Source organism: Galleria mellonella, unplaced genomic scaffold (assembly GCF_026898425.1).
Source record: "Galleria mellonella isolate WM207_F2 unplaced genomic scaffold, CSIRO_AGI_GalMel_v1 utg171, whole genome shotgun sequence".
Lineage (NCBI taxonomy): Eukaryota > Metazoa > Arthropoda > Insecta > Lepidoptera > Pyralidae > Galleria > Galleria mellonella.
In genome coordinates this window covers 4306380-4324123 of record NW_026442014.1, presented here as the reverse complement: position 1 = coordinate 4324123, position 17744 = coordinate 4306380, and the positions used below count along the sequence as shown (strand labels likewise).

General features: G+C 31.5%; 1 long non-coding RNA gene across 3 annotated transcripts in view; it reads right to left on the bottom strand.

Annotated features, from left to right (window-relative positions):
• LOC128200224 (uncharacterized) overlaps positions 1-17744 on the bottom strand; it is a 142042-nt gene that overhangs the window by 99740 nt on the left and 24558 nt on the right. Inside the window, exon 1 of one of the 3 annotated variants that reach the window (XR_008252623.1) lies at positions 508-624. The exons of the other annotated variants lie outside the window; for them this stretch is intronic. This is a non-coding gene — a long non-coding RNA (uncharacterized LOC128200224). Of the gene's footprint in view, positions 1-507; positions 625-17744 lie in introns of those variants that run through there. 3 annotated transcript variants of the gene reach the window in all.

Here is a 17744-nt window from a genome sequence, read left to right as displayed (position 1 = left end):
TTCTGAATATATTGTCTTTGGATAAATATAAAAATTAAAAAAAAAATTGTCCAGTAATTTCTATTATTTGTTGCATTATAAATAGCAAAAAAGCCGATTTTTTATATATAAATAATTTCTAGTCAAGTGGACGTGTTTAAAATGAACCTTTTTACATACATTGATAGATGTAGCTTTTTATAAAAAAAGAAAAATGAAAAACAAAACATATATTACATCAAGTCAACAGATGATATTTTTACTTACAATCAATATAATTGATAAATAATAATATATAACAATAAGAAACAGCATATTTTGTAAACAGGACGAAAGAAATATTTACATTCATTCAAACACCAATATATCATAACTTAAGATTAAATGAAATTTTTTTAAAAAAGTAACATTAGACATAAATAAAAAAAAAGTATGTATTATCAATATAATTATGTTCACGTAAACTACAACAATATTATGTCAAATTTTGACATCGATTGAAGATATAAACACTCGCAGTCGACTTACCTGATTTATAGGCGTAGGTACAAATAAATGTACACTCAAGGAAAAAATGTACAATTTAACAAAAACGCCATTTTCTTTACGAGATCTATTTGAGTACTCAATATACTGACAGTGAATACGATTGATCGCAGCATTCCGACATTCATTCTACAATTACGAACCATTACGTCGCTCCATATCCGCAAGGTCGCCGTCGTGTGAAGTCGGTGCCTATTAGATGCGTGTACAGACGAGGAAAGAATTCCTAAATAAGACCTCTTTGTCGAACAACGCACTACATGCGGTAGTGTTTGTATAAATAGAGCTCGGTTGGCATCTTCCATAATAATTTAGTATGAAGTCTAGTCAATATCCTGTCAATGTATTCTGCATAATTTAAGCGACTTATTGTAATAATTTAGTATGTTACATATTAAATAATGAAACATATTAATTTTGTCACGATAAAAGATCATTATTTGCAGAACAAAATCCTAATTTATATTACCTCAGTACTTAACTTTCTTTATAAGAATATAAATAAAAAAAAAAATTAAACGAAAAAATATATAGGTATTTTTAAATTAAAAAGTTATTTTATTTTCAAGATTTGCCCTATCAAGCCTGTATATTGATAAATCTATACTTATGGCAAACCATTTGAGTACACACACGATTTTATAATTATATATTTAACACTCAGTGTGCTCTAATTTATACTGAACATACTCATAGCTAAAAATAGATAGGGCTGACTCCAAATATACTACAGGATTTTTTTTATTTTTGAGGTCACTTTTGAATTCATGTTTGAATCACAGAAATTTATAAGTTACTTTTACAGACTACTAGTGATCAACGTCGCAACTTTTTCCATCATCATCATTATCATCATATCAGCCGTAAACTGTCCACTACTAAACATAGGCTAACTCCTATTCGAGGGTTTTGCCAATAGTTGCCATGATTGGCAGTCGAAGTGACAACCGCAGTTAAGCTCCAGAGGACATTGCTACTCATCCCTCGACCATTATATTTCCTTAGTCGTTTCTCACGACACCCACGGGAAAGTAAGAAGTGGTCCATTCTATGCCGGAACCACACGGCGCCATTTTCCATACTACAAATTAATGATTCCAAAAAATAAAACAATTAAAAATTTCTGTACGTTCAAAATAAATATAATAATCATAGTACGAATCCATTAATTACGTATACTATAAAATCCACTTGTCTTAAAGTACGAATATTCATAATATAATGTTGTAACAACACATGTTAATATTGTGCAATTTTAAGTTTCTATTCAATTGCAAAGGGCAAATATCCACTTCTGTCAAAAATGACACTGTAATTTTGTAATAATTTGCAATTGATACTAAATTATATTATAATACGAGTTATACTAACCTCACTACTGTTCGCAATGTCATATTTACACATTTAATTTAAAATACAAATGAGTTTTTACCTGTAAGTAATTAATTTTAAACTGATTTTCTAATGTAAATATTTGTATGCGTTATAATAATAAATAATGCATTACGTTCGTGCATGGGTTCAAAGAGTCATTTTGTTAATTTCATTTAAATTAAATCAATAGTTTATTCGTAAAAGCAAAACAGGGTAAAAGCCAGACAAAATTTTGCATAAAAATTACATCCAATTCTGTGTAACCATTTAAGCATAGTTAAGAAATATCTTAGCAAACTTTCGTACTTGTAGGTATTAGTAGAATTACATTTTTATATTATCAGTAATATTTCACAAATGTTTACGTAATTATATTATACTAGTGACCCGCCCCGGTTTCGCACGTATAAATAGCGTAGGAATTAGTATTTTTTTTTTAATAAAATATATCCCATATTACCCGCTCATAATGCAGCTTTTACAGGTGAAAGAATTTTTAAAATAAACTAAATAAACTACCTTTACCTTTTACATATAAAAAATAAAGTCCTTTCTCTTTATAATATTTTATATAGAATATTTAATGTTAACATAATAACATTTATATTTTTTTTTAATAAATTTTAATTTCATTTGAATGTTAACTTTTTTCCTCGACTATTTACATACGTATATTACTGCCGAGCCCCGAGCGCGTCCGGCGTGAGCCATAGAACTGAGAGGAAGGTCGGGAGATTTACAACCTTTTGTGTAACGTTAGATGCGCCTGCGCACTTTGTAATAAGCGTAATCTGTTATTGTGCCACAATCAAAATCTTAAAATGCCATGTATATATAAATATATAAGTGGTTATTCAATGTAAAATATAAATAACTAATAATTACCTAATTTTTTATACCATGAAGGTGTACATAATCATACAGCCCGTCTCATGGTGAACGGTCACTATAGACTATGAAACCCTGTATGTCTGCGTTGCCGACCCTAAAAAAACCTTAATTCATCCTTATTAAAGAATCACATACTGTAGTTTCTAGGGAAAATCTCGGCAGGAAACTCGTGAATTAAGCTACCTGTCAAGCATTTCTCCTGAGCTTGACCGTTTGCGGGAGAAAACTCTTCTGAAACTACACAGTACTTGACTATTTATGTTCTAGCATGTGAAGATGAATTGTCGAATTGTGAAAATTCATTTTATTTATTAAATAATTAAATATAGATATGCAAGATACATTGTGTGTGTGAGTATATAGAACACTTATAAAAAAAGAGTTAGCTAATTTGACAATTAGCTGACAAAAAGTTGACCTGTTTTTGAGACTCGATTCTCTATCTATATAATCTAAGGTTGACATATAGCATATGGCATTTTTTAGGAAAAGGGCTATTGCCTTAATTTAAACTTTATTTTAAATTTATTTTTATTATTAAAGGAAGACATCTGCCCTCTCAAGTGTTCTGATCCTACATAGCTAGAATAAGTGTATATACAGATAAATTAAATACCTAAAGACATAGCTTCAATATAATAATCAGGCACATCACATTTCGGCAAAAAAGACAATGCATGCGCCGACCTTGGTAGCTAAGTCAAATTCTTCTTCGTGTGGGCGCCCGCAAAAACTATCCTATGACATTGCTATGCCTTATTGGCACATGGTTCTATAATAAAGCGGTGCGTAATTTACTTAGAACTTTGTTTTAATAAGCATTTGTTCGAATGTCGGCTGGACAATTGCTTCAGCCCACGCTCTAAGATAATGGTATGGTTCCACTGAAAGAGGATTACCTATACCAATATTAATTCGTGGCAATCATTTACATTCCGAAATACTAATATAAAATAAAGTTTATAAAACACCTATACTGACTTGTGACTTAAAGTTTGAAAATTATTCGAATACTAGCTGTGACCCGTGATTCTGCGCGTAAATCAGTATATAAAGGATATTTACTTGATTCACTAGCAATCATTGCAATATTGAATTAATGCATTAAGTGTCCTGTGTGCTAAATTAGGATATAACCTACTCGTGTAGCAAATTGTATTCAAATCTGTTCACTGGTTGGATCAAAGATTAACATACATCTGTCCATCCATCTAGCCATCTATTCTCATGAACTATCGCATTTATAATATTAATAATTTATCTTGTGCGAGTTTCATGTAATGACTTTCTTTTAATTCATGTCTACCAACTTATTTATAGACGATGCGATCATTTCATAACTAAAATTAGAATTAAACAACTTATTTTACAATAAAAACTAATCAGCATATTTATAGTAAAGCAACGCTATATAGAGATCTTATCTTTTATTTGCATATGGGGTCAGCTAAGCCGTTGCTTGTCGTCCCATTGCCATCTTTTGTGCTTTCCCCGACCTTATTTTGTTACATCCCTTTAGGTACTCATTTAAAATACTTGAAACGAAAATTGGTATTTTTTAAAGAAAATCTATACGTAATGAGATTTACAATTCCCATTTAATAGTGTACGAGTATAGTGTATGTTATCTGATAAGTATGTTCACCAATTCTAAACCGATTTTGATATATCTTTTTACAGTGAGTAAGATTAATTCTATTCAGTTTCATATTATATTTTAACTACGAGCTACTCTTTTTTTAGCGAAATAAAATATACTTTTATATTTTATAAATATCAAATACTCCTTTGAGTAATCGCTTACACTTAAGCGTAACAAGCGCGTAGGCGAGGAAATTTCGGCAGGTAGACTTATGTTAATTTTGTATACAAGATCTTTTGTCTTGATACCATCACACTGTTAAGGTCTGATGCACTTAAATTTTTGAACTCATTCCGGGTTTAAAGATCAGCCACTCATTTGAATTATTGTATTATTACTTAAGCACATTTGCATTTAGAATGCAAAATGTGACTTTTGTGAAATTTTAACAATGGTATTAGTAATGTCACAATGAATTTTTTTAGCAACAATTTAGAATGACAAACAAGGTGTGCAACAAAGAGTGACAACAACAGCCCACTTGATATAAAGTGGTAACCGTTGCCTATAGACATGAACAGTACCATGGACGTAATAGAGTATACTGTATGCCCACGATACCCTTCATGCGTTACCATTCCTGAAGACTAAGGTTTTATGCCTCTATACCCTGTAAATTCACTATCATACCAACCCTTCAAACCGAAACACAGCCATGCAAACACAATTGCTCCACGGTTGAAACACGAATGGGACAGAGGTGGCCCAGCAAACGACTTTTGTACAAAGTCTCCTTTTGTCATTAACTCCCCTACTGAATATAGGCTTCCATAGGAGCTTTATTTTTTAGTAGTTACCACGTTTTGGAAGCGGGTTGGCAACCGCAGTTAGAATTTGGTGATGTTTAAAAAAGGATGCTGCTGCCCATCCTTCGAACATTAAGTTCCCTTAGTCGGTTATTACAATGTTTTTTTACAATACTTTTTAGTAAATGCCAAACTAATGTAATCATACACTTTATATACGTATTATTCAAGAAAACTATAAAATAAATAAAAAGCAAGATTTAGATGATACTTATATATGTAACTTTATGATAAATATCAAGATTTAGGATGAAAGTGAGAAAGGACAGATATATTGAAATAAATATTTACAAAATACATATAATCGATTTATTTACATTATCATACAACAAAGCTTACTTCAATAACATTGGCGATTAACCGTAATACTATGCGGAGTGCCTCAGGGCATCAATCTAAGCCCGCTGGTTTTATCACGTTTTTATTTTCTTGCATTAATATAATTATGTAAATGTAATATGCGTTTACAAGTGATAACATAAATCAAATCGATAATAACACTTGAATCATACAAACTATATATATTAATATAAATATACTAGCATATCAAAATAATTTAAATGTCAAAATAAAAACTTGTAAGTGGATATATAATGTATTTACTGTTGCTATTTTAGTAACTACAGGATTTAATACTATGTCTGTAAAAAGTCTGAATGACACTTGAGAACCTCTTATTACTTTTAGCTACATTCGTGTGTGAACGGTAGGTAATTGAGCAAGCTTCTTGCATGTAAGGTTAAGTTTTTGCTTCATTACATAATACAATACAAATTTTTTAGAAAAAAAATCAAGGAATAATTAACTTGTACGTATTCGTATAATTTAATTATATTAATATATTTACTGTGCGAAAAATAGATAAAGAGAAATATAATCGAACAAAAGAAATCCTTGAAAGTATTAAATTTGCGTATTTAATCTCTTAATGCGAGTTTGAACAAAAAGATGTTCACTACACTATACAGTTCTAATGATGCTTTATGGAAAATTTAAAGTATATTTCAAATAATTATATGAGACAATTATCATATCAGCCATTAACTAATCACTGCAAAACATAGGGCTCCCTCTATTGGGAAGTTTTACTAGTAGTTGCTGCGCTTGGCATTCTGGTTAGCAACCGCAGGCTTTTGTGATATTTAAAGATGGACGCTGCTGTCCACCTCTTGACTGTTATATTCCCTTAGTTGCCTGTTACGACACAAACAGGAAAGGAAAGGGTGGCCCATTCTATGCCGAGACATGACAATATTATGGGATAGCAATAAAAGTTATTCTTTAATTTATTTACTTACGATTTATTGCACTAGCCACAAAAAAAGATACAATAAATTTTGCGAAATGATAAAAAAGACGGCCTTATCACTAATAAACAATCACTAGTAAGTTAATATCGGAGTACAAAATGTCATATCAATAAGCATAGGTAACAAGAAAAATCTTATAACATAAAAAATATATATTAAAAGTGTATCAATTAAAACTATTTCATTGAATAGGAAGCTATAATAGGCGCAAGGCTTAACATCAACACATTCTAAGAACAAAAGGAAATCTGGTTTCAGACAATAAATCAGTATGTCAATACTTTGACATGTTGACAAAGTAATTAATTAGATATGTAGATTTAAATCTTATGAACATGTATGAGAGAACATGATTTTCATTACAATGCAAGTGACAACAATTTTTAGGAACAGTAAAATCTGGTATTTTATTAAATTTTCTTTTGATAAAAATTATGTAAGTTACTTGTTAAGGTGTAGTATGAGTTTAGTGTAAAGAAATATTAAAAATTGGGAATTTAAAAATTGATCATCTGATCATTAACTGTCCACTGCTAAACATAGACTTCCCCCTTTTAAGGATTTTGCTAGTAGTTGCCACGCTTGGCAGACGGGTTAGCAACCGCAGGATTATAGGTGATGTTTTAAAAGGGACATTACTGCCCATTCCTCGACTATAAAGTTCCTTTAGTGACCTCTTACAACACCCACTGGAAAGAAAGGATGGCTAATTTTTTATGATTCAAATAATAATGACACCTACATTCCAAATGAAAACAAATCTCACAGTGTACATTTATTATTCCAAACAATGTTAAAAAAAATATCATTCCAAAATATAATTGACGAAAAAACAAATCGAATTTTTAAGGTAGTCATACCTAACAAAATATACAACAACAATATCGTTTTGGTCACGTTTCGTGTGCATGTTCTCCGCTCTCTTATTTTTCCATAAAGAAAGCAATTTTTCCTATTAGTTTCGCATCCATTGCTACCAAATTAGTAGCATTAACTGAACCAGCTTGTACAAATGAAGAAATGTAAATAAATTTCGGTATTAGATTTCTTAGTCAGTTTTTGCGGGCCCCTTTTGCCGTCTGGTTTTTTGTCAATGAAAATGATCGCTGTTCTTTGTGTGAATAAAACAATCTTTGGTCTGACTTCTTATTAGATGATTCATTCTTGAATATACTGTATACAGGTATATTCTCAATATTATGCACTAACTTGGAACTTAAAAATAACAAAATTAGTTGAACAGACCACTACTAGATGGCGTAGAGTTTAAGTTAGATATTTAGAAATATAACTGTGAAAACTGCAGTCTATTTGATCCTGTAGTTTTCATTAATGCCGGATCAAACGTACACTTAGACAAAATTTCTAAAAATTATTGTTTTGCTATCTATGTATTATTCTTATTAACCCTTATATTAATTAAATTCTCTTAAATATCTTCCAAATCAATCAGATATCCATATACATATATATGTCAGCTGTTATAGGTAATGATTTTTGACAACCTTGGAAATATATTTGTGAATAGTATATTTTTGTATAAAGCTGAGCATTTTTTATGTACTTATATGCATACATAAATATAAAATATGTGTGTTCCTAACAGTCGTCTAGTAGGTGCGTTGAAAGTATCTTACAATCTAATGCGAAGATTAGGTTCTCGGTTTATTTCTGAACAAGTAACAGACACTACCAGTCCCATTTCTACTAATATATTCCATCAGATCAACCTTTTTGTTAACTCTTGATAATTCTGTCACAATGGGCCAACGGACCTGCTTGTAACCTGTAACGGACCTGTAAGCAATAAACTGAGTTGTGACCATTTTGTGTTACTATGGCACACGCATGAAGGAAAGGAAAGAAAGGAAATTGTTGCTTTTTTATTTTCATTCTTTTATCTCTTTTACTGTGTATTATGTGTATGCTTTTATTGTAATTTGTGTGCAGTAAGTAATATAAATAAATTATCTATCATCTATCTATCCTCTGGCGGATTATTACTATTCTATAATCATCCATTAAAATAAAACCTCCCCAAACCTTATCAACCTCTTTTAATACTACGCATAATATTTATAATGGAAAAGGGCATAGGGTTTTTTTATCCCAGTCGCAGGTAAAAGCTAGTGATTGCACAAAATACATATCGAAAAACAAAAATAAATAGAAATGGAAATTGTCTTTATATATTTATACAGACGAATATTTTGTATTGTCACTTCCATTTATTTTATTGTGTGTACTATTACGTTACCATAAAAGTGGCACAAGTATGAAAACTACGTGCAGGCAAACAGTCGTGCGGTCAGTTAATCCGATCGGCCCCGGTAAGGTTGCTGCTGGAGGGCAACCATTGATTTATCTAGCCAATGAGCTATAAAACTTACATAGCTATCTATTAGTAACAAGTATATTATAAGAATGTAAGTATTACTATTATTATAATGTATTTTATTTTATCTTTATAAATTAAAACACGTTTGTAATACTTCCTTCTTTACTTATTTTGTTCCATAAGAAAATATCAACTTCTATTACGACAAAATTAATTTAGAATCAATAAAAGAATAAACATATCATTGCTGTATGAAAGTCAGAGTGAATTACTTTCTTTAAAAGACGATAAATAAGGTTACTTCAGGTTCGAGAGAACAATGGGCGACCTTATCGCTAAAAGCGATCTCTTCCAGGCAACCATTGAAAAGGAGTAATTACTATTCTTTAAAAAAATACATATTCACGTCTTTACTTTTAATAAAAGTCTTAAAAATCTTATGATTGACGTCACGTGCTTACACGTGTTTTTTACTGTTCGAATTGAAAAGGAAGGACAAAATAGTTGTTTCTTTTACATAAAATAATTTAGGAAATCTTTTTTTCTACCATTTTACGCAATCAACACAAGGTCGATATTCCAAATTTAAAAAAGTAACCGTTAATTAACATAAATGAATACATAAGAGTTTTCTTTTTAACAGACTTCAGGCAAAACAAACTTTCAAACAGACTTCAAGAATTGGTTCTGAATTCGGATGAATTTTTTTTTTGTTACGTTTATGTTACCTCATAACTCGGTCAGTTTTAAACCGATTTGTAATTTTTTTTTTCTAAAAGGAAGAAATGAAATACTAAATACTTGCAGAATGGTCCTATAGAATTTTTATCAAAATAAGTTTAATAGTTTAGTTTATAGATCAAATCAACTTCAAATCAAAAACAAATCAGGTTTTGTCACAATTGAATCCGGTTTTTTGTGGGATACAATCTTTACTTATTATAGTTGTATATGTATATAGATTATTAAAATCGCCTGAGCTAGCGGAGAACCAAGATTATAGGAGGGAATAAAATAGGTTCATTTGAATCATTGTAAAGAAGTTTATGTTGGCCGCGTGGTCCCGGCATAGAATAGGCCACCTCTTCCTTTCCCGTGAGTATCGTAAAAGGTGACGAAGGGAGGGCGATGGATGGGCAGCAGCGTCTCGCTCAAAACATCTCTAAAGCCTGACTGCGATTACCAATCCGCCTGCCAAGCGTGGAGGCTTATGTTCAGCAGTGGACAGTTAAAGGCTGATATAATGATGAATGAAGTCCAGGATGATTTCCAAGCAAGAACCATTGAAAGTCAACTTGCCGGAGTACATCACCAGTAAAAAACCCTTATAATTATTTTATATTATATTATTAGTTCACTATTTAATAAAATATTGTAAATGTAGGGTACAAATCTCTGTCTTATTTACTTATATTAAGGTTCATTATTCTATTATCATTTATTATTAAGTATAATAGTAGTTACGTAGCTATTTCCCTTAACTTTGCCAATTTGAATCAGTATATAAAGTATCCTATGTATTAAATTAGGATATAATCTACCAAACGGATTTAAATAAAATTAAATCAGTTCATATGTTTAATCGTGATTAATTAACAAACATCTTTCCAAGCTTTCACATTTATAATATTAGTAGTATTACCGCAATGACCATGAAATGTTATCCGAACTTACGGGATCGAACGAAACACAAATTTGATGTTAAAACTACATTATAACAATTTTAGTTTAAAAAATAAAATATATTAAAATAACATGCCTTTAGACTTTTATGGTAAAATTTATGACGAACGAAATGTTAGCTCCATTTACTGGGTCGATTTCGGTATGTACAGAAACACTTAATTAAGTTCGATAATTCGGAATTTCATTTCATGGTGGGTGGTTTAGTGTAGGATTTGAAACTTTTCTTCTTATGCACTGGTATATGATGTTTTATTTCCACAGGACTCTTACGACACCCTAAGGATGAAATAGAGTGATTTCTAACTTTCTAATGACTAGTGAGTTATTTTCTAACTTCGTCACTGTGTGGTTTTTTTTTTATATATATATTAAATTTAAGCGAGTTTTTTTATACAACTTAGAGTGGCAAACAAGCTGACAGCCCACCTGATGGAAAGTGGTAACCGTCACCTATAGACATGAGCAGTACGATGGACATAACAGAGTATTCTGTTTCGCCTATGATACCCCCCATGCGTTGCCATTCCTGAGGTGTTATTCCTCCGTACCCAGTAAATTCACGCCATATCTCACACAGCCATGCAAACACAACTGCTTTACGGTTGAAACATGAATGGGACAGAGGTACCCAAGCAATCGACTTTTGTACAAAGTCTCCCGCTGGTAAACTCCTCCTCCTCCGTTTGACTACAATCTCTTCACATGACGATTTGGTCTTCGATGTTACACGCAGGCTCAAATAATGCCCATTCCCTCTGGCTTTGAAAGACCCTACGTTAAAGAAAACTGGAAAAACAGACGCCGGAAAAGAATTTCACTTCATGGCTGTTTGTATATGAAGCGATAAAGTGAAGCTCTTCGTATGAATAGGTGGAACGTCAACCGCATTCAACTCTATGAATCAACCATGCAGACAAAATTGTTTCCAGCGTCTTGCTGTTCGATGAAGGAAGGGTGCTGAAGGAATAAGATTTTGAAGTCCCTGCGCACACTTTTCAAAATATTATCTGTAAAATACCAAGCCACCATACAGCGATTGACTTTGGAATCTTTTCGCAAAAATTGCCCCTTATTACACGTTGGTTATAAGAGCCCAGAGCACAAACCCTCATGCTTTGCGGGATGCTATATTGTATTTTTTTATTCCCTAGTAATATAAAAGTTTAATATTAAATGCTAAAAAAGTGAAGAAACCGGAAACTCCTTCTCTGCTTCTAGGGTTCTGAGGCACGAATACGACTGCAAGAATCGGCTACTGTCTATTTTTTAAGGTAAGTGATAATTAATATTTTAGTTAGCTCACTCTACACAAACATTTAAACCCTATCTTGTCCATAAACAATCTGACAACCTCATAAATAAAACAATTACGACAGTAAACATGGTAATAAAAATACGGAACGACGTAGATATAGAACCTAGTTTTTGTACTATCTTCTATACGAGTAGGTATCTAGGTACATTATAATGTTGGTAGTAAACTTCTGCCTCTGAATGTATCATATTATTGGAAAACACTTGTAGAGTTATTAGATATTGTGATTTGTTTCATTAATGGCCTCTTACAATATCCTTAAGATGAAAAAAAAATATCATTATTAATACTACATATAGGGTGAAAATATATATATATATATTCTTTACTGCACAAAAACATACAGTAACAACAATAAGTTAATAACAATGTTAGCAAATAATTGCCATCCTTTTAATTGAGTGTTCATTTACTTTTTAAATTATTTATATATTACAATTCTATACGTGAAATTAAATATTTTTCCTAGAGGAACATGGATTGAAACACTAGAAAAAAAATTGAGCCGCTCAACTCACGACATATAGACGGGACGTCTATATGTCAAGTTAGTAAGAAATCCTAAAATTTTTCATTATTTATCAAGACATATTTGTTGAGAGAAATATACAGTTTCGTTCGAAGAACAATCACATAAGAGGACGCTATCAATTTCAGCCTGTGATATTACTACCTACTTGATTATCATAGTGATAAATTCATTAATTTATATCTCTAAAACATAATATTATGTTGGCAACATAAATAATAACAAAATTTAATCTGTATTTTTACCATATACATGGCAACTGTCTATTGTCCCGGCTATGACCTAAGCTAGGATTACGAGAAAGCCGTGGACAAGTACATTTACTTCACGAGAAAGGATTGTTAGGGAGACCTAAAACTCCCATAGATGTCGCATATGAATGTGAAAAAGGAAGGGCGAGCCTCTCATTTAGGCAGCAGCGTCCCTTCTTAAAACGTTTCCAAAGCTAACTGCGGTTGCCAATCACCGTTCTTGTCAAACATGACAACTACTAACAAAATCCCCGTGAGCAGCTTATATCCAGCAGTCGACCATTAAAGACTAATATAAGTGATAATGATGATGAACTATCTGTTTAATGGACAATGGACTTTTTTATTTACAGTCGCACCATTATCACTTCCTTCTCTAGAACTACGAGAAAGCTGTGGACAAGTACATTTACAATTCACACGATTGGGGGCAATCAGTAGAGATCCATCTTTGGTTTTGTAATGGAGATTTTTGAACTCCCATTGCTAGCAATATACCCAACCAGGTCGACCTCCTCGTCGTTCCCCCTGGAAACTATCATGGTTAATTCCTGATGAATTCATCATGATGAGTTAACTGGCCTGTTTTCATTCTCATCGAACACCGTTCACTGGCGCTCCGCCAGCATATCCTGTTAACGCAGGTGGGGTTACCAATACATTTTCACCCATTAAAAAAATCACACGATTCAATGCTTCGTTTTGTAGTATTTGTATCGTAAAAGTTGGTCCTTCGAGCCAGATATGAACCAGCGACCTATAAATTGTCTATGTAATTCATAAATTCTAGAACCTTGTGTTTTATTCATACATTCGTGTTGCATTATGACTGTATCCTCTGTAGTCATTTTCTATAACTAATAATTATTTACCACAGGTATTGTATATAATTAGACATGACATTAACCATTCGCCCGTGTTGTGTACAGCCTGAGATTATCGGTTCTGCCTATACTAAAACCAACATTATAATGAGTATTTGTTAATTAATCTATCACTATTGCAACAATAATTATAGGTGCTAGACGTATAATGTTAGAAGAGAGAGCACAGAGTTAATTTGTATGATTATTTTGATGTACAATATAGGTTTTTTTTTATACAACTTAGAATGGCAAACAAGCTGACGGCCCACCTGATGGAAAGTGGTAACCGTCGCCTATAGACATGAGCAGTACCATGGACATAACAGAGTATACTGTTTCGCCCATGATGCCCCCCATGCGTTGCCATTCCTGAGGACTCAGACACTGTTATTCCTCTGTACCCTGTAAATTCATTTTTTTTACAACTTCCAGTATTCTTACCATTGTAGGCAAACAGTCGGAAAGTGGTATCCGTCGCATAGTATAGATATAAAAATCACTATTGCCATTGTAGCATACACTGTGACGCCTGAATATAAAGACTAAACTGTTATACCTCCGTACCCTGCAGTTTCACTTCCAAATATTCTTACCAATACCAAACTGTAACGTAGCATTGCAAATATTGCTATTTAACAGCAAAAACACGAATAGAATAGATATATGCCCAACCATAAAGACTTTTCTCTAAAGTTTTCTTCTAGTAAAAATGTATTTAAATGTTTTTGATAATTGTCAAGTACACAACTCTTTTATGCCCTAAATAAAAGAAAAAATTGACCTGGCGGCGAGTTCTTTTGTCCTCGCTTCTGTTCCAGAGATCACGAACCTCAGATCAGTGTTGCATGTCCTAGAAACGGATTATGGTCATCTATACTATTCTGGAGATGGATTTGCTATTTTTTTCGACTAATAGTCACAATACAAGCTTAAGTTTATTTGAGACTAGATGGCATTTGTTTATTTTTTTATTTAACTATTTATTGTACACACTAGTTATAATAATAAGACAGAGGTAATCAAAAGTACAAAGGCGAGCTTAACTCTGATAGAGTATTCTTCCAGCAAACCCAAAGTGGAAAGGAGCATCAATGTCAGAGATACAGCAGTGTACAATATTGTAACATTTTTTAAGCAGACAAAATTAAATTAATTACATTATATTTAATCGTACAAATACAATATACATAAACATATACTTACACACATACATATACACACATATACATATATATACGTATACACACATAATAGATAAATAAATATATGTTCAAAAAGATAGAAGATGCTCTTTAAGTCTACTCTTAAAAATATTTAGGAATTGACTCTCACGGATAGATATGGGAAGAGAATTCCACAATCTAGCAGCATGGACGATAAAAGATCCACTATAGCGCGTAGATGAGTGTGAAAAGATTTTGAGGATAAGAGATTTCGTCGAACGGGAGGACACATCATGGGGAACTAGAAAATCAAAACGTTCACGAAGATAGGAGGGAAAAGAAGGATTATATAGAACAGAATATAAATACGACATAATATGAAAGTCTCGACGCCTTCGAATTGGCAGCCAATTCAATTCAAAAATTATTTTAAATATTTAATAATAAATATATAAATAATAATAGAAAATTAATTAATAATGTTAGTAATAATTAACAAGGCATAGTTACCACATCATCTTCAGGCTTTATTAAAGTGGTTACAAGCCATAAGTCTTAGAATAATTAATATATAGAGATCTTGGAATTTGTGCCCATTTTTTGTCATTGAGAAAATATTAACAAATAAATAAAGCAAGCAGCAAGGTCATAATTGACATTTCACACCGATAACTAATATTTCTTTAAATCATTACTGTTAAGAGAAAATGTGCGTTTTTTAAACATTCAATTTAAAAGATTCGAAATATAACTATTTACAGATAGCAAACTTCATTCCTAAACCAATTAATTCAAAAATAAATAAATAATTGATAAATTGATGTATAACGGTAACAACCCGTCTTTTTACTTCCTAAAAGAAAATTAAATTTTACAAATGTAATACCTAGAATTATAATACCTATTTCACTAATACAATACAGTCTATCATTACCTAGCAACAACTATGGTTTGCATCTCAAACATTACGACACTGAACACCTTCTGTTCTACAGTTAGGCCCTATGTGGTAACCGAGTAACGTCCCACTTCAGTCAAGGTTTTGACATAGACAAACAGTTTTGAACGAAAAACGACCGTAACTGTAGGCGCTTTAGAAACTAATTCCAATATTAAATCTATTCCATTAAAGCATATTTTAGCATAAGCCGATGGGAAACTGATGATACTTTTTCACGTCCCTGCCAAGGCCCTACCGCGAGGTAGTGCACATATTACTCTAGCAGTCATAAAATGTCTTATTATCCTAACATTGACAATTAAATTTGAACATTAGTCCCCAGAAATACGATTGAGTTTTCTTAAATAGGTTCATTCGATTTTCATATTTCAGTTGGTACTTATATATAAAGAAGTCAAAATAAATTATTACACTGCCATATATAACTTGTGATTACATTTATCACATATTATTATTATTATTTTAAATAATAATGTTTTGTTGATTTTAATATAAATTTTTACATAATTTTAAATTTCAATATAAACATTACATATTTCTTAATGCAAAATAATTATTATGTAAATTAAGTTATAAAAATAACCAAGCGATTTATAAATACGTTTATAAAAATATACATTATTTCTTAACTTTATATTAAAATATATATAACTAAAATAATTTAACTCAAAAATTTAACTCACCTATGATGATACGGAACTCTCAAGGTGTACGCTCTATTCGCACTTGTTCATTTTCTAAATTCCGAACCCGAACAATCAAATGACCTTTTATGGTGCTTATGGTGCAACTTTGTCACAACCCTATATTTCAGTAACTACTTATTGCAGGTACTTAGCTAATAAATTGTTAATACACATATAGCCATGTTTATAGATGAATTTCTATCTCTCTCTTTAATAAACCTTTACTAAAATTATAAATCTGAAAGTGAGTTTGTTTGCTCTCTTAGCACCTTAAAGGCTTAAACAATCGTTATAAAATTAATTAAATAATGGTATACGCGTACTGCATAAGATGGACTTGATGGATAGGCTACTTTTTATTTCAACCAATAAGTATATTTTTTACGCAGACGAGGTCGCGGGAAAAAACTAATATAATTATAATTTACAGGAAAGTATTCTGATGTACTTACGGCTAATACGCGTAAACTACTTTCATTGCAGTCCTCAGGGCATAAGTCGATAGCAAGGCATAACTGTGTCATTTAGATATATGAACACGTAGGTAAGATCTCTAATTAACTAAGTTTCCTTGGACACCTCCGGTGAAAGCTCCGGCTATTAGACTAGAGAAAGCAAATTACTTGAAAAGTAAAATGTGTCTTTAAATAAATAATATAAAATCATGTAAATACATACACGAATCAAAATAGATGACGCAATCGTCAATAATAGAAATAAAAGAAAATAAGCCATACAGCCTAAGAATTTCCACAAGCCATAAATCTTAAAGTTTAAAATAATGAATATGTAGAAATCTTTGAGATTGAGCATGTTTTTTGTTAAAATTTTATAGACACAACAAAAGAGTATAGCAACTAAAAGGTCGTGATTGGACACTTAATTTACCACGATTAGAGACTGCTTGGCAATAAGGTCGCTTTTTGTAGCACTTCTCATTAAAATTCACTGTATTTATTATTTTTATAAATGCTGCAATAAAGATTAAATATACAAAAATAAATAAATGTACATTTTTACGACACTCAATTTAAAATACCTGAAATATTTCATTGATTGGACACTCCATTCCAAAACCAATATTTTCAGAAATATCATTTATAATGACTCGTACTTCTTTTAACTTCTTTACTTAAAATTTAAATTGGAACTCTGAATTAAAATTTAGTAGAAATTAAAGTGCTTACTTATTTTGAACCCAAAATGAATTCAAGAAAACATTTTATTTATTATTAATATAAAATTCTTTACATATCGCATTCTTTACATACCAGAGGGAGACTTTGTACAAAAGTCGATTGCTTGGGTACCTCTGTCCCATTCGTGTTTCAACCGTGAAGCAGTTGTGTTTGCATGGCTGTGTTTCGGTTTGAAGGGTGGGATATGGCGTGAATTTACTGA